At 36.1% G+C, this 23,256-nt stretch overlaps 1 protein-coding gene across 1 annotated transcript in view; it reads right to left on the bottom strand.

Annotated features, from left to right (window-relative positions):
* The window catches only part of TAFA1 (TAFA chemokine like family member 1), a 544,623-nt gene that overhangs the window by 387,284 nt on the left and 134,083 nt on the right, over nt 1–23,256 (bottom strand). The window lies entirely within an intron of this gene.

Here is a 23,256-nt window from a genome sequence, read left to right on the forward strand (position 1 = left end):
GTGGAGGAAGCCAGAGGGCCAGCCTTAGGCATAGAGACTTTGGTGAGTCACAAGTTTGAGATACAGCTTTAGCTGCAGAGTCTTTGGTTGGGGGTGGGTGGGGGTGGGTGGGTGGAGAGGAGCTACTGGAGGAAGAGTTCCAGCACAGTCTCAGAGCACATCTGGAGAACAACCAGCTGGGCCCAGGACCTGAGCTCCATACTTTCAGCAGAGCCCTTTGCCCAGAACAAACAATAAATAACCCCTCCCTTCTCCCCCTCAGGACAACAGAGTTCACTTAACAGAGATTAACTCCCTCCCCCAGGGCCCAGCCCTGTGTTCAAGGTCAATTTAGACCCTGCTGCTAAGGACCTCACTCCAGAGAAAGCAACCAGCATCACCTATTGGCTGACCCTTGGAATTAGTAAGCCAAGTGAACAAAGCCTCTAGGATCTTCAAAAGCAAACCTCTGAGAGCCAGCTATCCCCCCAACACAAGATAAAAAAAAAAGTCCAGAGAAAAGGGGGACCGATGGAGAAATACTTAGAAGAGACAGATTCTAACTCAGAGGGATCTAGCACTGCTGAGGAGAATATGAATTGGTCTCCAGCCCACAAAGACTTCCTTGAAGAAATCAGGAAGGAGTTTAAAAATCAATAGGAAAAACTGGGAAAAGAAACTCAAGAGAAAATTAACATCTCACAGCAAGAAAACAATTCCTTGGAAAATACAATTGGACAAATACAAAATGAGAATAACTCAGATCTTCAGCTGGGCAAATGTAAAAAGAAAATGATTCTCTCAAAACTACATTGGGCCAAATAGAAAAGTCCTTCAGAAATAGAATGAACCAACTGGAAAAGGAGTTGCAAAACATAAATGAAGAAAAATCTTCTTCTCTAAAAAAAAAAAGAATGGACTCAGAGGAAACTAATGACTTCATGAGACAACAAGATAACCAAAAGATCGAAAAAATAGAAAATAATGTAAAATATCACATCAGTAAAACTACTGATCTTGAGAACAGGTCAAGAAGGGAGAATCTGAGAATTATTGGCCTTCCTGAAAACATTGAAGAGAAAAAAAGGTTGGGCTTAGGCTTTAGTGATGGAAAATTGCCCTGCTTTCATAGAACCAGAGGGCAAAATAGTCACTGCAAGAATATATTGGTCCCCCTCTGGAAAGAGGTCCTAAAATGAAAACACCAAGGAATGTTGTGGCCAAATTCCAGGACTATCAGATAAAAGAAAAAAATCCTAAAAGCAGCCAGAAAGAAAAAAATTCAAACACCAAGGAGCCACAGTAAGAATTATGCAACTTTAGCAACTTTAAGGGATCCAAGGGCATGGAATGAGATATTCTGAAGAGCAAGGGAGCTTGGAATGCAGTCAAGAATCCACTATCTGGCAAAGCTGAGCCTTCACTTCCAGGCAAAAAGAGGGATGTTTAATGAAATGGGAAGTTTTCCTGATGAAAAGACCAGAGCTAAACAGAAAATCTGGACATCAAACAGGGGGCTCAAGAGTCACATGAAAAGGTAAAACAAAAAACTGCTGTACAATAAGATGAAACTAGCCATATACCCACTTAGGAGAAAGAATATCATAACTCTTGAGAATTGAGAATTGAGAGAGAATTGAAACTCTTTTAGAGAGAATATACATAGCCAGAAGAGATGGACACTCATAAATTTACTGTGAATCAGATAGAATGATTTAAAAACAATACCTCCTTAAAAAGGGGTCCAGTAAGGAGAAGGGAGGTTGGAGGGACACTGAATGGGATAAATCTCATTACATAAAGTGGTACAAAAGACCATTTGTAATTGAGGGGAAGAAGGGAGGAGGTGAGAACTACCTGAAAGTTCAACTCATCAGTCTTGGCTTAAAGTTAACTTAGACACACTTAGTTAAGTTAAGAAACTCATCTTACCTTACAAGCATTAAAAGGGGGAAAAGGGAGGGGTACAGGGAGGAGAAAAAGGGGAACAAAGAGAAGGAGGGGAAGAAGAGGAAAAGGGATAGGGGAAAGAAGGGGGAGGGGGTTGATATAAGGGCAAACACACTGAAAGTAGTGGTATTCAGAAACAAAGTACTAGGGAATATAGATAAAGGGGGGAAAGGGGAAAATATGAACAGAAGGAGGATAGCATGGAGGACAATAAAGAGTTAGTAGTTATAACTTGCAATGTGGATGGGATGAACTCTTTCTTAAAATGTAAGTGGATAGCAGAGTGGATTAAAAACCAGAATCCTACAATATGCTGCTTACAAGAAACTCATTTGAAGCAGATGCCCACACAGACACACACACATATATCTATATCTATATCTAATCTATATCTATATCTAATCTATATCTATATCTATATCTATATCTATATCTATATCTATATCTATATATCTATATCTATATCTATATCCATATCCATAAATCTATCTATTTATCTATATATACACATATACATACATATATATATATATATATATATATATATATATAGAGAGAGAGAGAGAGAGAGAGAGAGAGAGAGAGAGCGCGCAAAGGTGAAAGGTTGGTGCAAAATATATTTTGCTACAGTTGAAGTGAAAAAATAGGGGTGGCAATCCTTATCTCAGACAAAGCAGCTGCAAAAATAGATAGCGTTAAAAAAGATAAGGAAGGAAACTATATCCTCCTAAAAGGTATCATAGTCAATAAAGTGATTTCAATACTAAATATGTATGTATCCAATGGTACAACATCCAAATTCTTAGAGGAGAAGCTGAAAGAACTACAGGACAGCACAGACAGCAAAACTCTACTAGTGGGAGACATCAACCTCCCACTCTCAGATTTAGATTGATCTAATCATAAAATAAACAAGAAGGAAGTTAAGGAGGTAAATAGATTGTTAGAACACCTAGATATGATAAGACCTCTACGGGTATAGAAAGGAATATACTTTATTTTCTGCAGTACATGACACTTATACAAAATTTGACCATGTACTAGGACATAAAAACCTAATGATCAACTGCAGAAAGGCAGAAATAGTGAATACATCTTCCTCAGATCATAATGCAATAAAAATAATATGCAATACTGGGCCAAGGAGATATAGACCCAGAACTTATTGGAAACTAAATAACCTCATTTTAAAGAATGAGTGGATCAAGCAACAAAATATAGAAAGTATTAACCATTTTATCCTAGATAATGATAATAATTAGGAAAACTTAGTATAATTGATTATATCAATCACAAACCTATCAGAAATCATATGATTATGTCAATAGATGCTGAAAAAGCTTTTGACAAAATATAGCACCCATTCCTAATAAAAACACTAGAGAGTGTAGGAATAAATGGTTTATTCCTTAGAATAATAAGCAAAGCATTCCCAATAAGATCAGGGGTGAAACAAGGATACCCATTATCACCACTACTATTCAATATCGTATTAGAAACGTTAGCCTCAGCAATAAGGGAAGAAAAAGAAATTGAAGGAATTAGAATAGGGAAGGAGACAAAACTCTTACTCTTTGAAGATGACATGATGGTATACCTAGAGAATCTCAAAAAGTCATCTAAAAAACTACTAGAAATAATTATCAACTTTAACAGTGTAGCAGGATATAAAACAAACTCTCATAAATCCTCAGCATTTCTATATATGACTAGCAAGATACAGCAGAAAGAGCTAGGAAGAGAAATCCCATTCAAAGTAACCTCAGACAAATAAAATACCTGTGAGTCTACCTGACAAGGCAGACTCAAAAAAATTTTTGAAAAGAATTTCAAAATAATTCTCACACAAATAAAATCAGATGTAAATACCTGGGCAAACATCAACTGTTCATGGATAGGTCAAGCTAATATAATAAAAATGACAATTCTACCAAAACTAAACTACCTGTCTAAAAAATTACTTTAATAAATTAGAAAAAGTTGTAAATAAATTTATATGGAGCAATAAAACATCAAGAATTTCTAGGGCTTCAATGAAAAAAGTGCAAAAGAAGGTGGCTTAGCCTTACCAGTTCTAAAATTATATTATAAAGCATCAGTTATCAAAACTATCTGGTATTGGCTAAGAAATAGTCATGGATCAGTGGAATAGAATAGGTGCAATACCACCAAATGATTATAGTAATCTGCTGTTTGATAAACCAAAAGAGTCCAGCTATTGGGATAAAAATTATCTCTGATTAAAAACTGTTGGGAAAATTGGAAGTTAGTATGGAAGAAACTTAGTTTAGACCAATACCTCACATCCTATACCAAGATAAGATCCAAATAGATACAGCAATTATAAGCAAACTACAAGATGAAGGAGTAGTTTACATGTCAGATCTACGGAAAGGGAAGCAGTTTATGACCAAGGAAGAGATGGAGAACATCACTAAAAATAAACTAGAGGGTGGCTAAGTGGTGCAGTAGATAGAACACCAGCCCTGGAGTCAGGAGTACCTGAGTTCAAATCTGGCCTCAGACATTTAATAATTACCTAGCTGTGTGGCCTTGGGCAAGACACTTAACCCATTTGTCTTGTAAAAACATACAAAAAAATAAAATAATATAAAAAATAAATAAAAAATAAAATCTGACCCAATAAAGTATAACTCAAATGCCAATAAAAAAAACAAAAAAAACCCCAAGAATGATTTTTAGTAATAAATCTCCTCTGTGTGGAAAAAAATGTTTAAAACCCTAACAATTTTATACTAGCCTATTTGAAATGCCAGAGAGAAGATTTCTCCATTGAACAGAAGACTGGAATGGTAAAATGGAGTCAGAGGAACTGAGTTCAAATCTTTCTTCAGATACTTACTATCTGTGACCTCAGTGTATGATACCTGTTTCCCCATCAGTAACATCAGGGGTCGGGGGGTGGATTAGATGAACTCTCAGATCCCTCCTACTTCTAGAATTTTCATTCTATGATTCTTTGCAATGGTGAGATTTTGAGAACCACTTCAATGGTCAGCCATAGTTAAAGGCTTTCCTAAAAAAGTTATTGAATGAAAGCATTTTATTACTCAATAGCAATAAGGCAAGACTTTTTTGCATGTGTAGTTTGATTGAGCACTTTAACTGCTTAGTTTTTAGCCTTTTCTGCTTAGTTGAGGTCAAAGCTCCAACAGAGTAGACTACTGTCCAGATAAATTTAAATGGGAGGGAGTAGGTTGAATATGCTGAAAGCATAGAACACTCTTTAGTCAAATGGGGGCAACAGACAGGAGAGGATAGGGGTGCACCAGAAGGCCTTGTCTAATTTACAATTTTGCCTAAGGCCATCCAACTCCCTAGAGATAATCATACAGCATATTATCTTGTCTGATCCAGTGCTCACAGAAGAATTAGAAAATGAAATATCCATTTTAGCCTCAAATAATATATTTTTCAAGATCTGAAAATCCCAGGACATTAAATATCCAGGACTAGATAAAATACAGTCATGGTTTCTACATAATAATGGGCTACAAATGAATGAATGCAGAGCCTGCTGGCATGTAACCAATCATATCATTTATACCTCCAGAAGCATTCCAAAGTAATAATAGTGTGGCCTAGAGTAAAAAAGATCTGGGTTCAGTTCCTACCTCAGACACTTATTAGCTATTCAATGTAGGGCAAGTCATTTAACTTATATAGTCCTAAATTAACTTAGAATCATAGTTTCAAAGATAGAAGGAACTCTGATGCCTTCCTTACCAAAAGGGAATATTTTCATCCACATGCACATATACATATATATATATATTTATATATATGTGTATATATATATATATATATATATATATATATATTTAAGTTACAAAATCATCTTCCACCCTCCCTTCCCACCCCCTCCCCTCTGTGGCAAACAGTCAGGTTAGCATTGTACATACATATTTTTGATAAACGTGTTTACAGATTAGTTATTTTCAGTATGAGAATTAGGATTAAGGAAAAGAAATATCATAAGAGATAATTTTTTAGAAAGTGTTCATCGGGTTCTGAAGGGTTGCTTTTGTGTGTTTGTGTGTCTGTATGATGTGTTTTGTTTTGTTTTGTTTTTCTTCCTCCAGATGGAGATAACATTGTCCATAGCCAGTCTAATACAATTGTCCTAGCTCTCTGAACTGCTGAGAGGAGCTGCTTCCATCCAGGCTGTTCATCTCACAATGTTGTTGTTGATGTGTACATTGTTCTCTTGGATCTACTCCCTTCTCCCAACATCAGATCCCATAAGTCATTCCAGGCTTCTCTAGAGTCCAACCATTTATAGTTCCTTATATAACAATACTATTCCATAGTATTCATGTATTACAACTTGTTTAGCCATTCCCCAATTGATGGACATCACCTCAATTTCCAGTACTTTGCCACTACAAAAAAAAAGACTTATGAATATTTTGGAACATGTAGTACTTTCCCCCTTTTTTATAATTTTTTCTGAATATATACCTAGAATTGGAATTGCTGGTTTAAAGGGTATGAAAAGTTTTATTGCTTTTGGGCATAGTTCCATATTGCTCTCGGAAAGGTTGGATCCATTCACATGGTGTTTATTTTTAGGTATGGAATTTATAAGTTAGACTTTGATAGTGAGAGATGGAATTTAAAAAGAAAACGTAGTTTTAGTTTCTTCATCCACAAAGAGGTTGGATTAGATGACCACTAGAGTAGGTACCAGTTATAAATATATAATCTTAGAATCTTACTGCCTTATTTTATAAATTCACAGAGTGATTAAAGCTTGTATAAGAAGACAAAAGTTCAAATCCCAGTTTTGTTACTCACTACTTGTATGTCCTTGAGCTTGGAGATGGGCAGTCCATTGAATAGAGTGTTGGCTTTGGAATCAAGTTAAAATGCTATCTTGGGCATTTTGAGTTTTGTGATCCTGGGTAAAACATTTAATTTTTATGGACTCCAATTTTCTAATCTGGAAAATTATGGCTTGGTATTCAATAACCCCTTTCATTTTCCCCTTGTATAAAACCAAAGCCTTGAATAAGATGCTTTCTGAGCAACCTTCCAGAACAAAGTCAATAATCCTGTGACTTCGGTAGCTTGGTTTCTGCCTGAAGATACATTCCCAGTATCCCAGTAGAAGTTCCACTTGAAGCTCTAGCAGCACCACCTATGATAACAACCTATCTCATCCCAACTTTCTGAGAACCCATGGATGATAAATAAACCCAATGTATACTATATATTGCTGAAAATTAGTTAAGTATTCTAAGCCATGAATTTAAATGACTTACAAAGGTAGGAAAAGAAGAAAAAAAATGGTTCTTACTGACATCTAAGCTTTGTATCAGCTCCTCCCTGTACAACAATAGTTTGAAGTCATGGACACTGCTATCAGCAGAAGCAAAGCCTACCAGGAACCAAAGTGTCCAGGTGGCATCATACTATAGATGTCTTTGGAATCCATAATTTACTGATCTACCATTTGTATCATAACAGTAATGAAGATCAATTCTCCAATTTTCTCCATTTCCAAACTGCCTCTGGGCTATGCCTAAAAAAAGCAATGATTGAAGTCATGGAAGGAGGGAATCAAAGACATCTTTTTTATTTTAGCTTTAAAGGTTAATCACTAGGTTCCTTCCTTCTTGGGAGCTTGTCTATTTTTTAAGACAATTTCTTAGATACTTAGATCTGTAATTAAGCAGCAAGGTGTGAGGAATCTTAACATAAATATTGGGGAATGAAATCTGCCTTCTCTCTTCATTAGCTTCAGTGGCTTAGGTGACTGCAGGTGCACTTTGATGAATTACATGTTGAGTAAAACACAATTAAAGGCAGCTGCACATGTTTACAAAATGGTAGCGGGGAATTATAGGTATAGGTAGCATCCGTAATTGACAATTTTCCTATTTACTGGAATAAGGAATCAAGTCATGCGGATGATTACGATATTTGCCTCTTAGCACTGGAGACTTCACTTCATTTTCTATGCAGCATCACAAATGAAGCAAATTACAGGCTTTCAGGCTAAGATCAGACTAAAAACACACCAGCAGAGCAAGCCAACCCCAAGGCCTTGCATTCCTGTCAAAGATTTCACTCTCTTCAGAAGTACATGATTGGTACCAATCAACATCATTAAGAAATTTCTGAAAAATCTCATTGTGGCCATGTGGTTGAGTAGATTGAGTACCAGAAGTGTGGTTAGCAGGATGTGGGTTCAGATCCTCCTTTGACATATAATGGCTGTGAGACCTTAAGCTATCTTTGCTCCAATAATTTGCTGAGACTATGTGATATAGCAGAACAGATAATTTCTCTCAGCAGAGAGCCATCACAATAATAAAATTATAGCTTTTTCTTGGGAGATAGAATTGAGCTGAGAACATATTTCAAGGATGTATTTCTATTGAGAATTCTAATGGGATCATCAATCTAGAGATACAAGGGTTCCATTTAGTTCAACCCTTTCATTTTATAGAAAAGACAAGTTTAGTTTCTGGCAAGATGAGTGATTTGCTCAAGGTCACACAGCCAGTAACACTTGGAGATGAAATTTGACCACAGGTCTTTGGATTCCAGATCCAGTGCTCTTGCCATATTGTTACACTTCTCTGTTCCGAATCTCATTTGAATGAAATAGCAAAACAAAACAAATACTAACCATAACCGTATTTCTCAGGCACTTATACATCAAACACTGTACTATATTCTGTGGAGGCAAATTAAAAAGCAAGGGAGACCCTGATTTTGAGAAGTTCAACTTCTAAGGATGAGTCAAAACCTAAAAACTGTAGTTTTATGGAAGCTAGGTATTACTTTGGATCTTACATGTGAAGCAGCACGGCCATTGGAGAAAATATAAAAATGGTGGTGCCCAAGCAAAGACTATTGGAAGTAGATTGTAGTAGCATGGCACTACGGGTTAACTCCAACTGAGGTAGAGAAGGAAGATCAGCAACCAAGCTGAGAGTGGACATCCAGTATCTGGGGGGAAACTGGCAATAATTGTGGTCTGGATTTTTCATAAAATATTATTGAATGGACAATGTTGTCCCCATCCACAAGAAGAAAATCAAAACAAAACAAAACAAAACACCCCTCCAAAAAAAAACAACCCTTTAGAATCTGATGAACACTTTATAAAAATTATCTCTTATGTTTCTCTTTCCCCTTAATCTTAATTCCTCTTGTAAACATGTTTATCAAAAATATATATGTACAATGCTAACCTGACTGTGTGCCACTGAGGGGAGAGGAGGTGGGAAGGGAGGGTGGAAGGAAATTTTGTAACTTAAAAAATATGCATGTGCATATGGGTGAAAATAAATAAGTAAAAAAAAAGGAAACACAAAAAAACTTATTGAAATTCAATGAATTAAATCAAAATAAAAACTGTCTGGGAACCATGGGATGACTTTTTCAGTGGAGTTATAATGGTGCCTTCTAATTTCTATTTATAAAAAAAGACTAGCTGGAATAAAAAAGCAGATGCAAAGTTACTTTTTCATACTAAGAGAAGAGAAGAGAAGCTCTTTCAAAGTTAGCCAGAATTGAGAAACAGAGTAGGAAAAATCAGTACAGTACAGTACAAAATCCCAGCACAATGGCTCTTAAAAATGATTAAAGAAGAATGCTATACCAAATTGTGATTGAAAAATCAAAGGAGAAATCAATGAGTTATTTTGTCCCTCACCCAGAACAATCTCTTGAAGGGTTGGGAGGGGAATATGTCTCCCAGAGGTGTAGGGATTACAGACTCAGTTGCCAGAGTTCTCAGATAGGCCAACAGTGCCAGGTTGCCCAGGGGACATTACTAGAAAAAGGATCAAACAAACAAAAAAAGAGCTATTATGAGACCAGGGATCCCAAGACACAAATTCAGAAGAAGAGAGTAACTTTGAAATAATGACAAGCAAAGCCTTAATGAAAACAAATATTACTCACAAGCTGAATTAGCAAGCCCTGAATTCCTAAAGAAATTTTCTAAATTCCTAAAATAAAAGATGTGAAAATTTATAAAATTTTTAAAATGAGACTATGAATGATATTATAAATGAATTAAGAGCTCTAGAGCAAATAATCAGAAATAATGAGATGAATGGATGAGAAACCTGGAAAGATAATTAACAAACAGCTATAATGGTTAATCATAATAAATTGTATTTTATAAACTTTACCTCATTTGATCCTCATAACAAATCTCAAAGGTAGGCGATATTATCATCACTTATAATTGAGGAAATTGAGGCAATCAGAGGTTCAGGGGCTTGTCCAGGATCATGGAATTAATATCCAAGGATATGGTTTAAGATTTTCCTTACATCAGCTCCAGGGCACTATCCAGTGCACCAAGTGTTTTTCAGTGGAAAAGGTTCAGGATTTAGGGTCAGTAGGTATAAATTTGAATCCCAGGATGCTTTGTGAGGCTGAACTAGTACCTTTATCTCTCTTCTTTTCAACTACCAGCCCCAGGTCTTGATTTCTACTATAAAATAGTAATCATAAAATGGTTTTAGAATTGATTAAAAAATGACAAGATGGATCAATGGGACATTTTAGGACCCTCAAGATGCAGAAGCAAATGAACACTAATAGTATAAAATGAGACACCCATTTACAAGGTTAAGGATTTGGTAAAAACCCATTGGAAATACTGGAAAACAGTCAGCATGAGGTCAAATAGACTATCATTGCATATCACACATTATGACAAAATATAATTGGACACATCCCAAAGTATAAAAGCTCACAAATTAGAGAAGCAGGGCATGAGATAGCTTTTATAACTTTGAACAGAAGAAATCTTGACCAAAAATGAATACAGAGGATCACAGGAGACAAAATAAATAATATTGATTGAATAAAATGGAAAAAGGTTTCATACAAGCAAAATAAATGTACCTAAAATGAGAAGGGGTAGTTAGGTGCTACAGTGGAAAACTATTACCCACCATATGAAAAATAAATGCTCTAATCACTGAATTTTTAAAAAATACAAATTTAAACAACTGAGAGATTTCACCTTAAACCCAACAGAGTGGCAAAAATGTCAATGACAATTATTGGAACGACTCTGAGAGGAAAGATGCTTTAATGGCATGTTGGTTGAGCTGTTAATTGATACAGTTATTCCAATAAATAAATTCTACCTCCCCCTGAAAAGTCACCAAGTTTTGACACATATCCTTTAATCTAGCAACATCACTACTAAGCATATAATCCAAAGGGATCCAAAAATGAACCTATATGTACAAAAATATTCACAGCAGTATTTTCTATTGCAGCAAAGACATGGAAATGGAGTTAGATGCATGCAGAGACAGAGAGACAGAGACAGGGAGAAAGACAGATAAATAAAGACAGAAAGAGCTAGACAGAGAGACAGAGAAAGAGAAACAGACACACAGAGAAACAGAGACAGAGAAGACAGAGACACAAGACACAGAGAAACAGAGGAACACATATACATAGAGACAGAGACAGGGAGAGAGACAGATAAATAGAGACAGAAAGAGCTAGACAGAGAGACGGAGAAAGAGAAACAGAGACACACAGAGAAACAGAGACAGAGAAGACAGAGAGACAGAGAAACACATATACACAGAGACAGATTGAACGACAGAGATAGAAAAACAGAGAGACAGACTGAATATTTAGAAATTAAACAATTTTCCTAGGGCAACACAGGTAGTTAGCATCAGAGGTAAGATTTGAATTTGGGTCCTCTGAGTTCAGGACCCTTTCTACTCCACCTTGTATAGAAAGGACTATTGCACGTGTCTCAATCTGTCAATACAGCGTGTGCAACAGATGACCAGTAAGGAAAACAATCCTTGGAATTAAATTATCAAACAAAAAAAAATCATTTAAAAAAATCCTTCCAAGAATTTTTCACACTTCATCAGACATTTTGGTTTTGACAAATGGTTGATTCTGGTATGTAAGAGCACAGAATGTTATTTTCTGGAACCCTCAAGTTTGATATTTTTTTTTCCAGCTACTTCTTTTCAAAGTATGTTTCTGCCAAGCCATCTCCAAAAAGTAAAATTTAAAAAAATTCTTTGAAAAAAGAATCCTCCAGGCTCCTTGCAGATATAAAGAACATGGCACATTCTAGCTGATGGCATTGAGTGTCAGCCATGCTCATTAGTACAGGCCCACAGGTCTAGGGCCAGAGAGTAATTAGGTCAGGAAATTTTAAAAAAAGAGAGAGACAGGTTTAGCATCTTAGGGGCTGGAAGAGATCTTAAGAGATTATGTAAGCCAACCTGCTTCTTTCAGCAAGGATTTCCTTCTTCTTGGCCCATCCCCAGCTACTCAGTGACCACACACACACACACACACACACACAACACACACAATGCACATACTATACACAATGCACATAACATAAATGCAGATAGACACATGTGCGCACATAAACAAGTATGCACCTACCCACATACATACACACATGCACACAGAGATACATATATGTATACACACAATGCACATACTATACACAATGCACATAACATAAATGCAGATAGACACATGTGTGCACATAAACAAGTATGCACCTACCCACATATATACACACATGCACACAGAGATACATATATGTATACACACATATATAGATATATATGTATATGTATATATATGTATATATACATACATACATATATATATGTATATGTATGTATGTATATGTATATACCCACCATAAACACACATTCAGACACATAGATGCACACACAGTATTAACCCTCAGGACAAATTTGTCCTGTTTGTAATGACCATCACACAAGACTCTTCCTGGGTACTGCAAACACAACCAATAAGTTAAAATAGACCTAACTTTCCTTTCTATCCTCATCAATATGAAAAAGCAGCTGGCGATCAACTTCTGTTTACTGTTCTTAAATGTGATCCTGGTAAACTCTTGCTTACTCTGTGTTCCAACCACATTGATGTATTTGCTGCTTTTTATGTATTTTATTCTCTATATGTTACATTCCATACATTGCATTCTAACTCTGGCCTCTGGATAGGATATATTCCTTTCATGGCTTGATTGTTACTTTTATATCACTAGATGACTGATTCTTCAACCTGTTCTAACACACAGCCTAAGCTCCCAAATAGCTAGTAGTTTTTTTGGATTAAGTCACTAGATATCTGGCCCTTGTTTACATTCAAGTCATTTGATGTCTTCTAATGGGTAACTCAGTCAAAGAGAAATTTCAACAAAGTCAAGTCATCAGGGTTTAGCATATCTTATTATTTTAAATGAAATAGGGGTGCTTCATCCATTGATTCAATGAACATCCCACCCAAAAAACCAAATTAAATGCATTTAGTTCTCCTAAAATGAGAAAAAAAAAGAAGCCTAACATGATTGAAAAAGGCAGCATCAAACCATCCAAGGTCATCTAGCTAGATAGCTTATGAACTTAAATGTTTTATATAGCATGTGCATAAGTATACATGTATTATACAAAGAAGTATAATGCATTTTGATACTTATCTATATGCACATTTCATGATGCACACATGAACAGTCATAGAAACACCATATTTGTATATATATGAATATATTTGTAACTTTTTGTGAATATACATAGATGCCCATATATTCAGTGTATAAACATATAGATATATATTCACATGCATGTTAGTGTACATTCATATGCCATTTTCATGCCTATACATACATACTTGCATCCATATACTTGTATTTATATGTATATGCATATATAAACATACATGTATATACTCATACCCATTCTTATATGTATAGCAAAACTCCACCAGATTTAGTAAATTGAGGTAAAACACATGAAAGAGCCCTTGGAAGTGGTGTGGCCATTGGTCATGTAGCTGCTCTGGCTGAGGGTTTTTCAGTGTCCTCAGTGGGCCCAGCACAGCAGGATTTATCTCACTGTGCTTTGCTGAGTACTACTTGAGTCCATTCTCGAGCAGTGGGAGGCTTTACCCACTTCCCTCATGTTCTAATTGATCACACACAAATCTGTCACCACAGATGGTTGGGCAGGTTACAGTTGGGCCTGAAGTCTAGAGAAAGGAAACCAAACTTCTTACCACAGCAAACAAAAAGGAGTCACTTGAGTCCGGTTTCCTAAGCTGTCAGGGTGCCATGGGAACAGTTTAAATTGTCTACAAGGACTCTATAGGCAATCTTAATCAAAAACAAATGATATCCCCATGTTTTATTTTTTCCTCCATGATGATGGAAGACCAATTAGAATATAGTGTTCTGTACTATTGTCTGTTTTGTTTTCCCTGAGTTTGCACTGGCTTACTCCATCACTCAAGAAGTGGTTGGATATGGCAAAATCTGGACACATAGGTTGAACTCTTATCCAGGACTTCATTAAGTTAATGATAATCCATATTAGAGATAGAAAGCAAAATGAAAAGAAAAAATCTTGTGCTAAAACGGTTTTCATTCAACAGAATTGTAGAGGTCAAAAAAATCTATTTTTTTTCAAACCCATAAAAGGGTGACAAATATTGGAGGGAATTTCTATTAAATAGCTTAGAAGTACAAGAATGATACTTGACTCTAAGAAGACCAGGAAGACTACCATGGATTGAAATGAGTGATAAGTGAAAGATCCAAATGAAATTGGTTGACTTAGCTCCCTGTCTTAGGATATTTCCCTTCATATACAGCCAGCTGACATGCCTAATTATATACACCCTTATTTCATTTAAAATAATAAGATACTCTAAACCCTGATGCCTTTACTGTGTTGGAATTTCTCTTTGACTGAGTTCCACATTCAAATTAAATGACTTGAATATGTAGGATTGGATATGTTTAATGTTTGTCCTTCATTTTTGAAGAAGACCATAACATCAGGGAGATGATGCCATGACAAACACATGAATTAAATTTGAGTGAGGGGGGGAATGTGCTAATTCACCATACTCACTTTCTCTTCCAGAGTCATCTGGGTCCGGTGGCCAGATATGAATCAGGACTGACTGTAGATGACCCTGGATTCAAGGCAATCAGAGTTTGGTGATTTGCCCAAGGTCACACAACCAGTAAATAGCAAGTGTCTTGAGGCTGGATTTGAACTCCTGTCCTCCTGAATCCAAGACCAGTGCTCTGTCCACTTGCCATATAGCTGCCCTTTAGTGGATATGGTGGAACTGCCCCTTATCCACTTCTTAAGTCAGATGAAAACAGTTTCAATGATGAAAGGAGAAAGGACTCCAATATGGAGTAAGGAGAGCAGTGGTCATATCTTAACTAGCTAAGGAATTCTGTGTAAAGTTATACCACTACTCCAGATCTCTGATCCCTCAGATAAAGAACTAGAGATAATAATCCTTGAATTGCTTCAATTTCCTCAACTGTACAATGTGCAAATTGGTTTAGCTGACCTCTAAGGTTCCATCTCTAAATCTATGGCCCCATGAAAATTCTTTGTAAAATTCAACAGACCTAATAAGATTAAAATATCATCATCCTCATCATTATTAATATTGAAAGGCAGGCTAGTATAGTGCATAGAGAGGAAGCTTTAGAGGCAAGATGACATGGATCCAAATATCAGCTCAAAAATACCAGGTATGATACTGGACAAGTGCTCATAGTGTCTCCAGGTAATTGCTTAAAAGAGGAATTCGTAATGTTTTGTGTATGTCATGGATCTCTCTGTGGCTATCTGGTAGAGTTTGACACCTCTTTTTAGCATAGAGTTTTTAAATACATAAAATGCAATAAAAGACGTAATAAAAGACAAGATAATAAGATCAGTGCATAAGATTATAAAGGAAATGAATTATAATGAAATCAATTAAACGTTTCAATTTGAAAACCTTTTCAACTATCCATTCTCTTAGAAGTCCATGGAAGATAAGAAAAACCATTGGTCAGAGACCAAGAGCAGTTAGAGTCTGCATTGATAGAGAGTATCTCTACATAGGTAGTTCCCCACACCAGTAGATAGATGTTTGTCTGAACCAAGAAAAAAACTAACATTTCGCAGCCAGTGGCGGCTACTTAGGGGATTTTGCTTCATCAGAAATGGGGTCCAGGTCCTATCTACTAGAATTGACATGTTGCAGGTTCCAAGACACAAATTACCTCCAGCACTTTGATATGCTTTGATAAGGATAGCCAAAATTGCCAAGCATCCAAATGATGGGGCTTTGTAATAAGAAAAATCAGCATTTACACTATATGAAGAAATAATGAAAATTTTCTCATCAAGTTAATTCTACTCTCTGTCTGGAGCACAATTTTAAAGAGAGAAGAGCAATGAATGTATCAAGAAAGAAAAAGACCTCATAATATTTAACTAGTAAATTTGAATGGGGGGGGCCTGGTAATGTTCATTTCAGCACCTAATTGAAACACTTTATAGATCCCTATTCTGACTTTCTATAGTGTATTTTTTTCTCCTTTTACTGCTATTTAAATATGCAATTAATTTTTAAGGTTAATTGACCTGGTATTTGATGTGGCAATGTTTGCATGTGTTAGCATAAATAAATATTATATATATTGACTGAGGCAACTACAGAGGAGAAATTCATTTCCCAATGGATTGGGAAAAAATGACTAAGCAGTGAAAATTATTGGAACTGCTCTGAATTATAAGGGGATTTTTGCCTATCAAAGTAAATCTAAATTGGTAAGGAGATAGACAATTACCTTTGGTTCTCTACATAGTGGAGGTATGCTCCAAATGAAGAAAGTGTGTATATTCTATAGCACAGAGACATGAATTGGTATGGAAAACCAAGGCAATAATTCAATAAAAGGATGAATGAACTACATCTAACATAGAGTCAATATTAATAATGATGAGGACTCCTTTTCATTGAGATTAAAATATTTTTAAGACAGCTCAGTGGAGAGAATACTTTGGGACCTAGAATCAGAAAGACCTGAGTTCAAATCCGGCCTCAGGTACTTAATAACTTTGTGATGTGGGCAAGTCACTCAGCCTGTCTGGCTGTTTCTTCATTTGTGAAATGAAAGGATTAGAATGGATGGTCTCTTTACTCCCTTCCAGCTTTAAATTTATGTAACTATGACCTTCAGCTTAAAATATTCATGTGATGAAGACAATACAAATGTTTTCAACTTCTTCCCCAGTAACTAAAATTTCTTTGATTTGCAGAGCACCAATATTACCCTGAAAAGAGTTTAAACATTCCATTCACAGGTAGTTGTAAATTGTGCAATGTTGGAAACTAAACAAAGATCTTTCTTTCTTTCTTTCTTTCTTTCTTTCTTTCTTTCTTTATCTATCTATCTATCTATCATCTATTTATTTATTTATTGCTGCAGGGGGAGAGTATAGATATAATCAACTCTTGTATTTTATGTTGTTCTAAATGTAAGGGGACAAGTGTTCATCGGTACACACATGAGGAAGCATTTTTAAATTTGGAGATTAGACCTCAGCCCTAATTAGGAGAGCAAAAGCATCTCCTGCACCATAGGATGCCTCACAGTGAATCCATTTTTTTTTCTTTTTAAGTCTCAGATCATTAATTCATGTCACTTCTCACCAAGGTCTCATCCAGGATGATATTTAAAATATAGGTTATTCAACACTGACTTTAATAGGGGAAAGACTTTCATACAATGGAGTTGGATATTTCTTAGGCCCTTCTTTCGATTTGACTTAGGGAAAAGTGTGTTTATAAACAAACAACAAATAACTATGGATGAATACCTCACTGAACTATTGGTAGAGCAGAATTGTGAGTTGGGACCATAAAGGACCTCAAAGATTCACCAGGTCACAAACGTTAGAACTCTAAGACTCCCTAGGGTCTCAAAGGATTACAGATCAAGTGCTGAAAGGAATCTTAGAGGATCTCATCAGCTCATAGAGCAGATGACAAAAGGAATTCTGAAGAGATGAAGTTCATTAATGTTCAATCTCATATGAGTTAGAAATGATGAATCCCAGGAGTTGAATCCAAACACTAAACTAGTTGTGTAACCCGGGTTAAGTCACTTAAGATTTTCCCTAACAGTATAATAAGGATATATATATATATATGTATAATTGTATAATGAAAATAATAGCAATATCCACCTTTCACAATTGTTGTGGGGACCAGAGCATGCAGAATAGTTTATCTAAATGTTTATTTCATTTTCTTACCTTTCTTTTTGTTCCGTATTTAGTATTTTTGTTAGGCACCAGACCTAGGTTTGGATCCTAGTTCTCTCATTTGTTTGTCGTGTGGCATCAGGCTACACAATAACTGAACTTGACTCAGTCTGGTCCCCTAGCTATTTAAGTTCAAAACTGGAATCAAATTAGACCCTCCTAAGCCAGCTCAGAATTGACAAAAGTCAGTTCACTGTCAGGGGAAGGATGTTCAGAGCACCATAAAGATATTTATCCGAGACAAAACCTTGACTGAGCTGAACACAAGTTTGCTCACACTCATTCAGGCCAATGGCCTGAAGCTTTAGGCAAGGGATCCAACCCCTCATTTCTTGCCTATTTTGTACTCAAGTGACCAGGAAGCTACTCTAATGGCTTAAGTAATATGAGCCAATAAAATTCCAAGGACAATAATAGCTGTTAAGGGAAAAAGAAATTCTACTAACTTGCTAGGGGGTGGAAAGAACATGATTTGGGAGGGGGGCAAGGATATTGCTCCCACAATGATTCCTTAACTTCTTGGACCTCATTTTCCTTGTCTTTATAAATAAGAGGGTTGGAATAGGTCTAGCTAAAATTTCTACCAGCTGAGATTCAATTTCCTCCTTTTTTTTTGCATCTCCATTGTTTAACCTAGTACCACGCAACTAGTCAATCATTAAGAAATGTTTATTGATTAGGAACCTAAGTTCCTACTCTCTACATTCTTATGAACTTATATAAAACACAACATACATGTCAGGGCAAATTGTTTACATGCATAGGGGAGACTTGCTTCTCTCTTAGGACCTTCTAATATTGCTGTGGAAACACTCAATTTCTTTCCTAAAATATGTCTGTTCCCTTGAACCCAGTGACAGCATGTGAGGACTGGGAACCCTTGTAACTCAGTCTGAATTTCTTATTCTCATTGAGTATCTGCATGACCTATCTTGAGTACAGTTACCTTTAGGTTTCTTGTCATCATCCCAGCTTCCCTTCCCAACATGCCTCTTCTCTACACTTGAGATTTCACATTCCAATCTTTATTTTGTTAGGGTTTTTTTTTTTACAAGGCAAGTGAGTTTAAGTGGCTTGCCCAAGGCTGCACAGCTAGGTAATTATTAAGTGTCTGAGGCCAGACTTGAACTCAGGTACTCCGGATTCCAGGGCCGGTGCTCTATCTGTTGCGCCACCTAGCCGCCCCCACACTCTAATCTTCTATTATGATTTTGTTGTTAAAAGAAAACTAAAGAGCTGGATCAAACCTGGACATTCCACTTCCTCAAGGAAAGGAATAGGAAAAAGCAATACCATTGAAAAGGAGAGAGTTTAGCAAGTCACTTGGGTAGCTATTACTATTATGTTGGGATTAATCCAACTTTTAATTCATTAATGAAGTGTCTACTTTGTATGGAGAACTCTGCTAGACAGTAGATCAAACACCTGCCTTAAATAAGACCTTCCTTTGCCTTTTTGAAACTTAGACTATTTTAGAAAGAGGAAATATGAACTTTTTTATTCAGAAGGATCTCTAGACTCTATTCTGCCTGCATGGGGAAAACATGATATATACCTACTTCTTAAAAAAAAAGTGGTAAGAGTGTGTGGAAATAAATGTTTCCTTGACAGGAGGGGAAAAACATCTAGTTTTTTTTTGCCTCTTTTATGGGTCCTCCTCCCACCAGTCTCTGCCTCCCATCTCCCTAACTCTCTGCTCACACACATAGAATCAACACTTTGATTTTTTTGGTTTCACCCTCAGCAAAATCCTGATGGTACAAGAGACTGATGACAGCTCATTAAGAGTCAGTCAAAAAGCAGAATTTTAGTTCCCTTGATATTTCACTCAAGCAGTAGGCCCAAATGTGATAAGCATCAACAGAGATGTAAATTAATTGATCCAGACCATCTACACATCATCTCAGAGAGTCACCTAGGGGTCTTCAATGCATGTATTATGTGAATAATTCCTTTCCCTCCTTATCCAAACTTGAAGGAAGAACATGGAGAAATAGAGAAAAAACACTTGGTTGCCTGATGCCTGTTTTTCCTGACTTGCTTCCTGTTCTTCTTTTATGAACTGGAAAAAATATATATATATATATAAATATGTCTTCCATTCTAGTGCATTCTTTTTTTAAAGGGAGAAGTATTAAATGCACTGTGTGAAGGAGTTACCATGGAGAAGCTATTCTAGCCAAAGAAGTCACTAGAGAAAAAGTCACATACAACTTGTCAGCAAAAATGGTGAGGCAGACACAGAGCAATTATTATTTCTATGGCTTCTCATTTGAATATACCAGACTCTCCATGGTAGAGCTAATAATTACCCTCTTTCAATTCAGTTCAATTCAATTCCATCCAGTTCAACTCCTTTCAGAGTAATCCAATTCAGTATTAAGTGTCTGCTCTGGTTGGCACTGTGGAAGCCATTGAGTGAAAAATCGAAGCTTGAATGAAAGCATGACTACCCTCATGGAGCTTACAGTCTAATAGAAGGATATAGCACATATATAAATAATAACAATAAAAGTCATGTTTGCAATAGAAAGTGACAGTACAAGGTTCAAATGAACTAATATTTGCAAAATACTTTGCAAATATTAAAGCACGTTCTAAATGCTATTATCATGATTATGAGTAAAATTGTAAATGAATATACTAATTACAAACAAAAATTCAATGCAGTGAAGTTCTAATGATCAAACATGGATTCAAAGAAGAGATATTGCAACTCCTTTGTTGATGTGGAAGACTCTGGATGCATAACATGGCATATTTCAGATTTGATTAATATGTTAGTTTTGCCAAATTTCTGTTTTACTTTTCTTGTTCTTTGTTATAAAAGATGGCGCTAATGTGGAGGGGGAAGAATATATTGAGAGGGGAATGTTCCAAAGATTTGAAATCAAAAGGTTAAAAAATTTTAAATAATATATATGTTCATAACAAATGAAAAAACAACTGAGGTCTTAGTATCAAGAGACCTTTTAGTTTTCTTTTTTCTTTTTACCACGAGATAAGGAAAAGCTTTTTAGAATGCCCCTTTACCCCATTTGGCAGAGTTTTAGGAGTGCTATCAATAGCAACAAGAAGAAACTGAAGGCACAATCATAGGTTAACAGGAGGCAAAACAATGATTATTGGATGACAACATGATGGTTTACTTAGAAAGCTCGGAGAAGATTTCCTGGAAGAGGAAGCATTTAAATTTGGCTTTAAAGTTGAAGAGAAATTAAACAAGCAAAGTGCAAGAGATGAATGTTCTTGTGAAGTGTGAGCAAAAGAGTGAAAGTGGGAAAGACTCAGAATATATAGGAAAAAGCAAAAAGCAATGTTTTTGTTATTTTTATTTTATTGTTGTTGTGGCTGTTAATAACATTTATATAGCACTTTAAGTTTTCCAGAGTGCTTTACAAATAGAATCTCATTTGATACAAAAACACAGAGTGATAGGTGCTCATTATTGTCAGTCTACAAATCTGGAAACCAAAGCAGACAGTGGTTAAATGCCAGTCACAGTATGTAGTCAGGATCATTTAGGAGATATATCTGAGGGCAGATTAGAACTCAGTTCTTCCTGACTCCAGATTTAGTCTACTCTATCCAATGTGACCTTTAGCTGCCTGCAACTTAGACAATAAGGAGGAGGTCAATAACCTGAGATAATGTGGAATGATAGGCTAGCCTCAGATTGGAAAGCTCCTGAATTCCAGGTGAAGGAGTTTAACTTTTATTCCATGGACAATAGGAAATCACTGGAGGGTTTTGAATTAGGTCATAATCATTTCTGTATAAAAAATAGTTTGATTATTCTATGAAAGATGAATGTAGAAGGGAAGGAAATGGAGCTGGGAAGGCTTTGGAGGAAGCTGTTGCAACTGTCTTTGTGGTTGGTGATGAACCTTATAACGAAGGCTGAGGTTGGCAATGGATATAGAGAGGACAGAAAAGTTATAAAAAATATTATGATGGTAGAACTAACAGGATTGGGCAACTGATTTAAGTGAGATATGAGGGAGAAGGAAGATCAGAGACAGGCAAGATGCTCAGTATCATAACTGAAAAGGATCTCAGAGGCCATTTCTTCTAATACCCTCTTTTTAAACATGAAGAAATTGAACCAGGGAGATGCAGTAATTTGTACAAGATTACACAGGTAATATAGCACATGTTTGGGAATTGAACCCATTTCTCTGATTATAGAGCAAAATTTCCTTTTTGGAGGTATACAGGGAAAGGGTGAATGGTGGGGCCACTTACAAGAAAAGAGAAGCCAAGAGGAGCAGGTTTTGGATATGTTGGATTTAATGTGTCAACTGTTGACATCCAAGTGGAATGTTTTATAGGCAGATGGAAATGCAGGTCTGGAGGTTGGAAGAGACATCAGTCTGTAGCTATAATTTGGAAATCATCTGTGTAGAGGTGATATTTGAAATGAATGAGATTGCCAAGACAGCGTAAAGGGCAGGGGGGGGAGGGTATCTCTCCCCATATCCAAGAGGTGCATTCTTAAGTACCTAGGTATAAATCAAAACAGATTTGAAATGCACCAGGGGATCCTGCTAATTAAAAGAGGCTTTGGATTAATCTTCTTGTAAAGTATTTAAGAAATCTAAATTTCAATTTTCATACATTAGATTCCATTAAAAAGAGTAAGGTACACTGATAAAATGAGCAATCTACCTTTGACCCTCTTGGCTAAAGGTTGAGGAATTGGAGTGTGTGGTGCAAACTGAGACTCAGAAATTTGTTTGATTATGCCTTTCTATCCCTTAAAGACAGATGATTGCTTAGGCTAGAGGAATATGACACTGACTCACTTCTGTTCATAAACAGACTTACAGACAATTAAAACAGTGGAAATATCACTGGATTAGAAAGCATAGCTTCAAACACTAACCATAACCTGAACAGGTCCTTTTATTCTTCTGTTTCTCAGATCCTTTATCTGTAAAATGGGATTAATGATGAATCTTTCTTATCTCCCTTACTGAATTGTTGTGAGGATAAAATGGTAAATGGTTCTTGGAATCAGGAAAGACCTGTAATAATCCTTTCATTCATATTCTTAGTTTGAATTCAAATTCAATCTCAGGTATTCACTAAATGTGGGACCTTGAGAAAGTCACTTAACCTCTGTTTGCCTCAGTTTCCTCAACTGTAAAATGGAGAAGATAATAGTACCTACCTT

Source organism: Macrotis lagotis, chromosome 8, assembly GCF_037893015.1.
Source record: "Macrotis lagotis isolate mMagLag1 chromosome 8, bilby.v1.9.chrom.fasta, whole genome shotgun sequence".
NCBI lineage: Eukaryota > Metazoa > Chordata > Mammalia > Peramelemorphia > Peramelidae > Macrotis > Macrotis lagotis.